The 12,506-nt window shown below is 39.7% G+C and overlaps 1 protein-coding gene across 1 annotated transcript in view; it reads right to left on the bottom strand.

Annotated features, from left to right (window-relative positions):
• Positions 1–12,506, bottom strand: part of NBAS (NBAS subunit of NRZ tethering complex) — a 331,876-nt gene that overhangs the window by 78,997 nt on the left and 240,373 nt on the right. The window lies entirely within an intron of this gene.

Raw genomic sequence — 12,506 nt, 5'->3', positions numbered from 1 at the left:
AGAGTATGGGATCGCTGCCACGGGTGAGGGAAGGAGCGGTGGAGGGGCCCCGCGACCAGGGGATCATCCAGGACTCCTGCCACCGGTGCAGTGGAAACCAGCTGATGGAGGAAAGCTTCCGTATGCGAGGACGCCATCAGGCCAGGGCCCTGGGAGACCAGAGAACAGAGCTGATCTGAATCCAGACCAGCGTGAGAGAGAAACTGCCCCTCCCCCCCGGCAAACCGTGCTGGGCGCCACCATCTTGCCCGAAGGCGGAGTGCTCAGAACGCGCAGCTCTCGACCCCCATCTAGTGGCGACAGGCTGTAACTGCAATCGAATTCTACCATCATGAGCAAAAACCGCTCCTCTACCATCCAGCAATTTATAAAAGCTCCAGACCAGAAGGAAAACAATAAAAACACAGAATTAAGTCCTGAGGACTTGGAAATAGGTAAACTAAGTGAAAATGAGTTCAGAGTAGCTATCATCAAAAAACTCTATGAGGTAGAGAGAAAGATACAGAAAAAAGCCAACGAGTTCTGGAGTTACTTCACAAAAGAGATTGAAATTATAAAGAAGAATCAAACAGAATTACTAGAGATGAAAAACACAATGGACCACATAAAACAGAATACGGATTCCCTGAATGCCCGTGTAGACATCACAGAGGAGCAAATTAGCATAATCGAAGATAGACAGGCTGAATGGCTCCAGACAGAGGAAAAAGAGAACTAACAATTAAAAAGAATGAAGAAAATCTCCAAGAGATAGCAGATTCAATGAGGAGAAAGAATTTAAGGATCATAGGAATTCTTGAGAACGTGGAAAAGGAAATTGGAGCAGAAAGTGTGCTTAATGAAATTATAGATGCGAACTTCCCACATCTAGGGATTGAGGAAGAAATGTGTGTAGAGGAAGCTTTCAGATCTCCTAGATTTGTCAATATAAAAAGACCCACTGCAAGGCATATAGTAGTACAAATGGCAAAAATGAAAGACAAAGAAAGAATACTCAGGGCAGCAAGAAAGAAGAGAATAACCTACAAAGGAGCTCCTATCAGACTTTCAGCGGATTTCTCTACAGAAACCTTACAAGCTAGGAAAGAATGGAGTGACATATTCAAAGCTTTAAAAGATAAAAATCTTCAGCCAAGAATACTGTATCCAGCAAGAATATCCTTCAGATATGAGGGAGAAATTAAATCTTTTCCAGAAAACAAAAGTTAAGGGAATTTGTAACCAAAAGTCCTCCACTACAAGAAATCCTCAAGATGGCTCTCATACCTGAAAAAAGAAAAAAGGGAGAAAGGGGTCACCAACCACAGAGTAGGGAGACAGATAGCTAGAACCAGAATAGGATAGCAAATATTCAACTATAGCATTAGGATAAAGGTAAGTAAACTACCGAAGCAAAGACAATCTTATCACTCTAACTACAAACTCATAATACGAGTTGGAATAAGAAATGAAAATAATAATTTAGGAGGGGATGAGCAAAGGGACAAAATCATTCTAGGCCAAGTAAGTAAGAGACCACCAGAGAATAGACTACATTATACATGAGATTCTAAACATAAACTTCAGGGTAGCCACTAAACTAAAAAACAGAACAGAATCACAAAACATGAATAAGGAAAAATCTAAAAAACCCAGCATAAGAAATTGCAGTAGTCAATGAGTAGGCTAAAGCACACAGGACGAGAAACAAAGGTAATGCAGGAAAACCAGATAACGAGCGACAGATTGACAGCATGAAGTCCACATGCATCAATAATCACTCTCAATGTAAATGGATTGAACTCTCCAATACAAAGACACAGAGCGGCAAAATGGATTAAAGAATCCAAGAATTTGTTGCCTCCAGGAAACACACCTCAGCCCCAAGGACAAACACAGGCTCAGAGAGAAGGGATGGAGGACAATACTTGAAGCCAATAGCAAGAAAAAGAAGGCAGGTGTTGCAATTCTTATATCAGACAAAACGGATTTCAAAATAAGGCAGGTAAAGAGAGACACAGAGGGACAATATATAATGATCAAAGGGACACTTCATCAAGAAGAAATAATGCTTATAAATATCTATGCACCCGTTCATAAAGCAACTATTAACAGACCTAAAGGAAGATGTTAAAAACAACACAATAATAGTAGGGGACCTCAACATCCCTCTCACATAAATGGACAGATCATCCAGACAGAAAATCAACAAGGAAATAGTGGAGCTAAACGAAAAATTAAAACAATTGGACTTAATAGACATATATAGATCACTTCATCCTAAAACAGCAGAATTCACATTCTCCTCAGGTGCACATGGAACATTCTCAAGGATAGACCATGTGTTGGGAAACAAGGCAAGCCTCTACAAATTCAAAAAAATTGAAATAATAACAAGCATCTTCTCTGATCATAATGCTATAAGACTAGAAATTTTTTTTTTTTTAAAGATTGGCACCTGAGCTAACAACTGTTGCCAATCTTTTTTTTTTTTTTTTTCTGCTTTATCTCCCCAAACATCCCCTGTACACAGTTGTATATCTTAGTTGCATGTCCTTCTAGTTGTGGGATTAGGCTAGAAATTAATTACAAGAAAAAAGCTGAGAAAGGCACAAGATTGTGGAGACTAAACAATACGCTACTGAACAAGCAATGGATCATTGAAGAAATTAAAGAAGAAATCAAAAACTACCTAGAAACAAATGAATATGATAACATGCCATACCAACACATATGGGATACAGCAAGAGTTGTATCAAGAGGACAATTCATGGCAATACAGGCACATCTTAACAAACAAGAAAAGTCCCAAGTAAGCAATCTTAAACTACACCTAACTGAACTAGAGAAAGAAGAACAAATAAAGTCCAAAGTCAGCAGAAGGAGAGAAATAATAAAAATCAGAGCAGAAATAAATACTATTGAAACGAAAAAGGTGGTAGAAAGGATCAATGAAACAAAGAGCTGGTTCTTTGAGAAGATAAATAAAATTGACAAACCCCTAGCCAGACGTACAAAGAAAAAATGGGAGAAAGCTCAAATAAACTAAATCAGAAATGAAAGAGGAGAAATAACAACAGACTCTGCAGAAATACAACGGATTATAAGAGAATACGACGAAAAACTCTATGCTAACAGAATGGATAAGCTAGAGGAAATGGATAAATTCTTGGACTCCTACAATCTCCCAAAGCTCACTCAAGAAGAAGCAGACAATTTGAACAGACCAATCACAAGGAAAGAGATTGAAACAGCAATCAAAAACATCCCAAAGAATAAAACCCCAGGACCAGATGGCTTCCCTGGGGAATTCTACCAAACTTTCAGAGAGGATTTAATACCTATCCTTTTCAAGCTATTCCAAAAAATTAGGGAGGATGGAACACTTCCTAACACATTCTGTGAGGCCAACATCACGCTGATACCAAAGCCTGACAAGGACGCCACGAAAAAAGGAGAACTACAGGCCAATATCACTGATGAACATAGATGCAAAAGTTCTAAACAAATTTTGGCAACCAGAATTCACCAATTCATCAAAAGGATCATACATCATGATCAGGTGGGATTCATACCAGGGACACAGGGATGGTTCAACATCTGCAAATCAATCAATGTGATACACCACATCAACAAACTGAGGAATAAAAACCACATGATCATCTCGATAGATGCAGAGAAGGCATTTGACAAGATCCAACAGCCATTTATGATAAAAACTTTGAACAAAATGGGCACAGAAGGGAACTACCTCAACACAATAAAGGCCATATATGACAAACCCACAGCCAACATCATACTCAATGGGCAAAAACTGAGCGCCATCCCCCTGAAAACAGGAACGAGACAAGGATGCCCTCTATCACCACTCTTATTTAACATAGTACTGGAGGTCCTGGCCAGAGCAATCAGGCAAGAAAAAGGAATAAAAGGAATCCAAATAGGGAGGGAAGAAGGGAAACTCTCACTGTTTGCACATGACATGATCTTATATATAGAAAACCCCAAAGAATCCATTGGAAAACTCTTAGAAGTAATCAACAACTACAGCAAAGTTGCAGGGTATGAAATCAATTTGCATAAATCAGTAGCATTTCTATATTCTAATAACGAGCTAACAGAAAAAGAACTCAAGAAGACAATACCATTCACAATTGCAACAAAAAGAATAAAATACCTCAGGGTAAATTTAACTAAGGACGTGAAGGACCTATATAATTAAAACTACAAGGCCTTTCTGAGAGAATTGGATGACAACATAAGGAGATGGAAAGACATTCCATGTACATGGATTGCAAGAATAAACATAGTTAAAATGTCCATTCTACCTAAAGCAATCTACAGATTCAACGCTATCCCAATCAGAATCCCAATGACATTCTTTACAGAATTAGAACAAAGAATCCTAAAATTCATATGGGGCAACAAAAGACCCCGAATTTCTAAAGCAATCCTGAGAAAAAAGAACAAAACGGGAGGCATCACAATCCCTGACTTCAAAACTTACTACAAAGCTACAGTAATCAAAACAGCATGGTACTGGTACAAAAACAGGTGCACAGATCAATGGAACAGAATTGAAAGCCCAGAAATAAAACCACACATCTATGGACAGCTTATCTTCGACAAGCGAGCTGAGGGCATACAATGGAGAAAAGAAAGTCTTTTCAAAAAATGGTGCCGGGAAAACTGGAAAGCCATATGTAAAAGAATGAAAATTGACCATTCTTTTTCACCATTCACCAAAATAAACTCAAAATGGATTAAAGACCTAAAGGTGAGACCTGAAACCATAAGCCTTCTAGAAGAAAACGTAGGCAGTACACTCTTTGACATCAGTATTAAAAGGATCTTTTCGGACACCATGTCTTCTCAGAGAAGGGAAACAATAGAAAGAATAAACAAATGGGACTTCATCAGACTAAAGAGCTTCTTCGAGGCAAGGGAAAACAGAATGGAAACAAAAAACCCACTAACTGGGAAAAAATATTTGCAAGTCATGTGTCTGACAAAGGCTTAATATCCATAATATATAAACAACTCTCACAACTCAACAACAAAAAAATCAAACAACCTGATCAAAAAAATGGGCTGGAGACATGAACAGACATTTCTCCAAAGAAGATACACGGATGGCCAATAGGCACATGAAAAGATGCTCATCATCGTTGATCATCAGGGAAATGCAAATCAAGACTACACTAAGATATCACCTTACACCCATTAGAATGACAAAAATATCTAAATCTAATAGTAACAAATGTTGGAGAGGTTGTGGAAAAAAAGGAACCCTCATGCACTGCTGGTGGGAATGCAAACTGGTGCAGCCACTATGGAAAACAGTATGGAGATTCCTCAAAATTTCAAAATAGAACTACCATACGACCCAGCTATTCCACTACTGGGTATCTATCCAAAGAGCTTGAAGTCACCAATTCCAAAAGTCCCATGCACCCCAATGTTCATTGCAACATTATTTACAATAGCCAAGACATGGAAGCAACCTAAGTGCCCATCAACAGATGATTGGATAAAGAAGATGTGGTACATATATACAATGGAATACTACTCAGCTGTAAAACAGAACAAAATCATTCCATTTGCACTAACATGGTTGGACCTTGAGGGAATTATGTTACGTGAAATAAGCCAGTTAGAGAAGGATAATCTCTGCATGACTCCACTCATATGAGGAATTTAAACATGTAGACAAAGAGAACAGATTAGTGGCTACCAGGGGAAAGGGGGGGTGGGGAGTGGGCACAAAGGGTGAAGGGGTGCACCTACAACACGAATGACAGACAATAATATACAACTGAAATTTCATAAGATTGTAACATATCATTAACTCAATAAAAATAAAAAAATAAAAAAAAAAGAATGTTAAGGCATCTAAAGATCAAAAGATTTAAGTCACCAATCTGTGATAATAATTAATTATCTAAATAATCACTTAAGGAGCACCTACTTTATACTGTGCTAGGAGCTGAAGAATTAGAGATAAAAGCCACCATCCCTACCCCTCAAAGAATTTCTAATTTCATGAGGAGTGTAATTCTCAATTATAATAATTTTATTGCAGAAGAAAAAAAATTTCATTTAAAATTTCGTACAGGAATGTCTTTTATATCTTAATGTCGCCAATGCAACTAATATTGTGTATGGCACACAGCTAATGCCTAAATACTTAGTGATTCAGTCTGAATCTACATAACATGCATTTAAGTTATGCACCAGACAGTCACACAGCAAGTCACGCAATCAGGTAATAATATGCACTACCTGAACATTTTTACGTAGGTTTCAGACACCAATTGCTCATTATGGTGAAAAATGTGCTGCCATCCTTAGTTTAAAAATATTAGCACTGTGAAGACCCTAAAATTATAGCTACAATGGAGCCTTTTGATTGAGACAAGACTTAATGAAATAAATTTTATTTTCAGGTCACATCATGGTTTTTAAGATAAATTTATTCTTCCAGATTTTTATGTCAAATAGTCTGGACAACAGGATAAGGAAGAAAACAAGATAAGGAAGAAGAGTAGCTTACTTCGAGAATTTGAACTGTGATAATATGAAAAAGAGATGCCCTTACATGGTTTTCATGGCTCTTGAAGGCAGAACCAAAAAGTGGGAACTATAAGGAGCCCAAAGAAAGATGCCATATATATATATATATATATATATATATATATATATATATATATATATATTAGGGGTAGTGGCTTAGTTATCAATAGAAATGATGCTTGAAAGTCAGAGGACAGACTAGATAAGTGGTTCTCACTTTTCTGTTCTAACCTGAAGGAGATAGCATGTTCCCATCAAAAATAAATGGTGGGACCTGCAACAGTGGGCCCATGGTGGGTGGGAGAGGGTGGTTAATATCTATCCAATTCCAAGTTGAGAAGCCCCAGGCAGGATACCAAAAGACCTCTTCTAACTCAGTGATCACCTGGAGCTTTTAAAGAAGGAGCCTGACAAACTTCTGGGTAGCATTTCCTAAGTAAGAGGAGTATTTTCCACGTCCTTATTTATGGATGCAGCTATACCAGAATTTCAAAGCATGAGGGAAGTATAAAACATGAAGGCTGAGATTACATATAAGCTCGCCCTTACCTAATCACATCATATCTGAACCAAGCAGATACTGTTTTGACCCAAACTTCCACTTCTTTGATCATTTTCCTTGATTTCTAACTCACTAACTTGCTCCCTGTCCCTTCTACAAAAATGTTTCTAATCACTGAATTGGAAAAGCAACAGGACAGCAACACTAACCTGACTTGAGCAAAATGAGACAATTTTGATTTAGAGCAAATGCACTTTTCCCTTCTTTTGTATTGTTTGTATTCTTTTCCCTTCTGCATAGTCATCACCTCAAATGTCAGGCAGATTTAATCTCTGCCTACATGACATAATACCATCTTGTGAATATTCTCTCCAGAACTTCTAAGAATTCTGCTAATGCAAATGGCAACTGAATGACTGTTATCATGAGGTCAAAGATTCTACTCTGGTTTATTTTATCATGGAATGTGTACTAAACTAAATTCATGCTTTGAGGATATTCCCATCTGAATTCTAGTATCTGAACAATTGTTTACTGTTCTTTTTACACACTCTAGAATTAGTTCACCAGTTCTTTCCAAAAGTTTGGTTCTTAATTACATGTGGGCACACATGTGAAAACTGCACACTATATAGGAGTAGTATACACTTATTTCACATCTTTAACATCATGTACAAGCTGTGGGAACATCTGGTGCTTTGCAAATTTGGCCAAATCCAGCGGCATTTCCTTTTCCAAATGTGTCCTCTGACATGTGCAGACTGTATTTCAATTCGAATTTTATACTCTCTCTCCCTAGGACAGCACTGTGTGATTTCAAACATACATTGTATCTAAACTTTATACTTTTCCTGTCTGATGGAAAATTAAAAGCTTGCAATTAATAAAATGGGGAAAAATATAAAGCTAGACTAAGGATGTAAAATTAATTTTAAATGTATCTGTCTCACTTTTCTATAGCTTCCCTAACTCAGTAGAAAACCACCTGTTGAGAGAGTTTACAATAAAAAACTATCTTGCTGAGGATTATACCATCTGAACCAAGAGAATGCAATGCCCTAATTAACTGACTCAATCCTTATTGGGACACTGTATCTTTTCCTCAGGAAAAATGCACATATGTGCACAAACAAGTGTGTCATACATTTTCAGGTGGTTGGCAGATATTTTAAAGGTACAAGATTAAGAAACTAAGATGATAAGAAAGTGCTATAATTGAAAATTGTCTGCCGTAAAACATCTTAAGTATCCGAATGCTGAGTGGACTCTACACCCAACTCAAGTTTAAGCATGAGTAAGTAACTGCTGTTGCAAAGTCTGGAGCTGTCTACTCCATATTCGTGCTCACATTTAGCATATGGCCTTGGCTGGCCGTGCTGGGCTTTGTTCCTGCCTTCATATAAAACACTTAAAGCCTCCTTCAGCCTGTGGGGAGGGAAACAGCCTCAGAGTGAAGTCCCTCCACCCTCCTGGCTGGTGTGTTTGTTGTCTAGCTCCTTCAGCCAGTTCACAGGGCCCACCCAGCTCTGAAGCCATTTCCTTGGATTTCAACTCCCCACTTGGTTCAGTCCCTTCCTTCCAAAACATACCTCCTGCGTTGTTAATACTTAGACTTTGAACCTCTTCTCCTTCTTGGAGATTAGAAACGAACGTTTGCTGGACTCTTCTTGTCTTTTCCCACACTTTGCCAGTGTGGGAAGTGTCTAACCTCCCCCTTTAGACTCAGTTGTGCTCTGGACACATTGTATGACGGGCTGTTCCAGTTGTACTGAAAACGCTTGGGCTCTTTGGTCCCAGTGCTCTCCCACATTCCTAGCATGGCTTCACGTCCCTTGACTCTAGCAGCTTCTTTCATGACTTCCTAGAGACAGAACAGTTCAGTGGCTAAGAGCAAAGTCCCTGGGATAAGTCTCCTCGAGTTCATTGGTGGCTCCTCTATTACCAAGTTACAGTTGTTGAACCTCAGTTTCCTCACCTATTAAACTCAGGGTAATAACATTATCTGCTTCACAGATTACTCAGCCACAGCCTCTGCCCTAAGGAGGCAAAATGGAACAGAGATTCCTGAGGCTAAACCACGGAGCTGATAAGTGGCACGTTCAGATTTCAAAGCCAGGTTTACATGACTCCAACCTTGTGCTCTTTTCAAATATATCATGCTACCTCCCCTTAAAATCATCCTTATTTTCTTCCTTAAACACAGCAAAAATGGGGACGGTGCGCACAGCATGCTGGGAATCTGAGGATACTGGCAGCTTGTCGGGCAGCAGAGTTTGCCTGGGGATTCTGCCTTTGCACGTTATGTTCCTGTGGGTGAGGACTTCTTAACATTCATATGAATGCCTCATGCCAACGCCCACCCTTAGTAAGCACTTCTCGTGGATCCCCTTCTGCCTGCCCCTCTGGATTTGAAACTCCGTAAGAGCAGCCAATATGAAAAAAAGACCCTAGATACAAAGAATAGCTACTGGGCATATCTGAAAAAGAACATGAAGAAAGACCCTTTCTATCTCAACTTTTCTTCCCTTATTCAAATCCCAGTGAATTTAATTTAGCTAATGGAATTTCCCAAGGTTAAAGTTTTCTAGAAGTCTTTCTGAAAATTTTGGTGTCTGGAAGTGACATCAGCACCAAGGCACAGTGAGCTCTTCCCTTGGACTCTCCCCCCTAAAATACAACCAAAAGGACATTCATACACCAACAGAGGACATACACAAAACACAAAAGACGTCTGAGAGACCCACGCAGCCATACATCTGAAGGTGGTGGTGGGGCTGGATACTCCAGAGGAAGTGGAAGCTGATCCGCAGGAGGTGTGCAGAGAGAGAGGTGCTGGCTAGGGGTGGTGAGCAGCTGAGGAGAAGCTCCCCGTCCCCGTCAGTGCTCCAGCCCACAATCACCCAGAGCGCGGCACAAAGAGAGAGGGGCTGGCTGGGGAAGGTGCGCAGCTGAGGAGAGGCGCCCCATCCATCCCTGCCAGTGCTCCAGCCCCACAATCATCCAGAGCATGACATGGAGAGAGAAGCAGCGGATGGTGGAGCCCTGTGAGCGCCTAGAGCACCAGGCGGAGTGAGAGGCAGCAGTTGGGGGAGGCATGCAGGTATAAGAAAGTGTTCCTTACCCCACCTGGCACTCCAGTCCTGCAATCGCCCAGAGCTCCGCACAGAGTGAGAAGAGGCAGGGGAAGCAGAGGTGAAGGAAAGCACCCCTCCCCCTGCCCAGTGCTCCAGATCTGCCATTGGCCAGAGGTCGCACAGAAAGAAACGCAGTCAGTGGCCAGAGCTGGGGAGTACCTGATCACACTGGGCCCAGAATTCACAGCACCTGATCCCAACCCAGTGGAGGCATGTGGCAGTGGGGACCAGATAATAACACCATGCAGAGGCAAAAATCTACACCATCAAGCAGTATGAGAAAGTACATTAAATCTCCAGGCCAGAAGGAGAATGATAAGTACCCAGAAACCAACCCTAAAGACAAAGAAATACATAACCTAAATGACAAAGAATTCAAAATAGCTATCATAAAAAAACTCAACAAATTACAAGAAAACACAAAGACAAATTAATGAATTCAGGAACTTCTTCACAAAAGAAACCGAAACTATAAAGAAGAACCAATCAGAATTGTTGGAGATGAAAAACACAATGGATGAGATAAAGAAAAATCTGGACTCCCTAAACAATAAAACTGACAATATGGAAGACCAAATTAGCAATTTAGAAGACAATACTATAGAAATGCTTCAGAGGGAGAAGAGAGAAGTAGGACTAAAAAGAAACGAAGAAGCTCTCAGAGGAATGGCTGACTCAATTAGGAAATGCAACGTAAGGATTCTAAGTATTGTAGAGGGAGAAGAGGAGAATGGAGCAGAAAGCTTGTTCAAAGAAATAAGAGCAGAGAATTTTCCAACCCTGGGGAAGGAGATGGAAATCCATGTGAAAGATTCTACCAGAACTCCCAACTACGTTAATGTAAAAAGACCTACTGTAAGGCATATAGGAGTAAAGCTGGCAAAAGTCAATGACAAAGAAAAAATATTAAGGGCAAAAGGAAAAACAAGCCACCAACTGGGAGAAAATATTTGCAAATCACATATGTGACAAGGGGTTAATCTCCATAATATATAAAGAACTCACACAAATGAACCACAAAAAAACAAAAAACCCAATCAAAAAATGGTCAGAGGATATGAACAGATATTTTTCCAAAGAAGATATACACATGGGCAATAGGCACATGAAAAGATACTCAACATCACTAATCATCAGGGAAACGCAAATTAAAACTACACTTAGATATCATCTTATGCCCATTAGAATGGCTATAATCACCAAGACAAAAAACAACAAATGTTGGAGAAGTTGCAGAGAAAAGGGAACCCTAATTCACTGCTGGTGGTAATGCAAACTGGTGCAGCCACTGTGGAAAACAGTATGGAGATTTCCAAAAAATTAAAAATAGAAATACCAGATGACCCAGCTATCCCACTACTGGGTATTTATCCAAAGAACTTGAAATCAACAATATAAAGAGACTTAGGCACCCCTATGTTCATTGCAGCATTATTCACAATAGCCAAGACGTGGAAGCAATCCAAGGGTCCATCGACTGATGATTAGATAAAGAATATGTGGTATATATACAATGGAATACTACTCGGCCATCAAAAAGACAAAATCATCCCATTCACAGCTACATGGATGGACCTTGAGGCATTACATTAAGCAAAATAAGCCAGGCAAAGACAAACACCGGAGGATTTCACTCATACGTGGAATATAAACACACTTACGGACAAAGAGAACAAATTAGAGGTTACCAGGGGGACGGGGGGTGGAGGGTGGGCATAAGGGCTGAAGGAGCACACTTATATGGTGTATGACAAATATTAATGTACAACTGAAACTTCACAATGTTATAAGCTATTATGACCACAATAAAAAAAAAACTGGATACACACACACAAAAATCATTGTCTCCTTTTTATAGCAGTGGATGTAAAATTTAAAACCAAGTTATTAACTAAATGACAAGTTAAAATAATAAGGAAACAAAGTCCTTGGTTATCTGCAGCTATTAATCTAGTGAGCTAGTTAAAACTAGCTACCCCATAGATGTTTGAACCTCTACCTGTGCCAACCTCCAAACGAATGACTTGAATTCTTAGCCTTTACACTCAATTTTCAGGATCACATTAGTTATAATAAAAATACTTGGGATGGGGTACTGGGCAGACTTGACACCTTGGGGGAAATCTGCTGGGCAGGAAAAGATGCAAAGGAAGTTGCAAAGGCAACGCAGCTCAGCAGCTGAGACCAGAGGCTGGGAGATTTCTCTAGGAGAGACAATGCCCTCCGTCCAAGCAGTGAGCAATTCACACTTGTTTAACACTAATTCTGGGTGAGAGGGCAAGAAGGGGAGGAGAACGACCTACATTATCTACTCTGCG

This window comes from Equus caballus, chromosome 15 (genome assembly GCF_041296265.1).
Source record: "Equus caballus isolate H_3958 breed thoroughbred chromosome 15, TB-T2T, whole genome shotgun sequence".
NCBI lineage: Eukaryota > Metazoa > Chordata > Mammalia > Perissodactyla > Equidae > Equus > Equus caballus.
The sequence above is the reverse complement of the archived record's forward strand: the minus strand, read 5'-3'. Positions and strand labels throughout refer to the sequence as shown.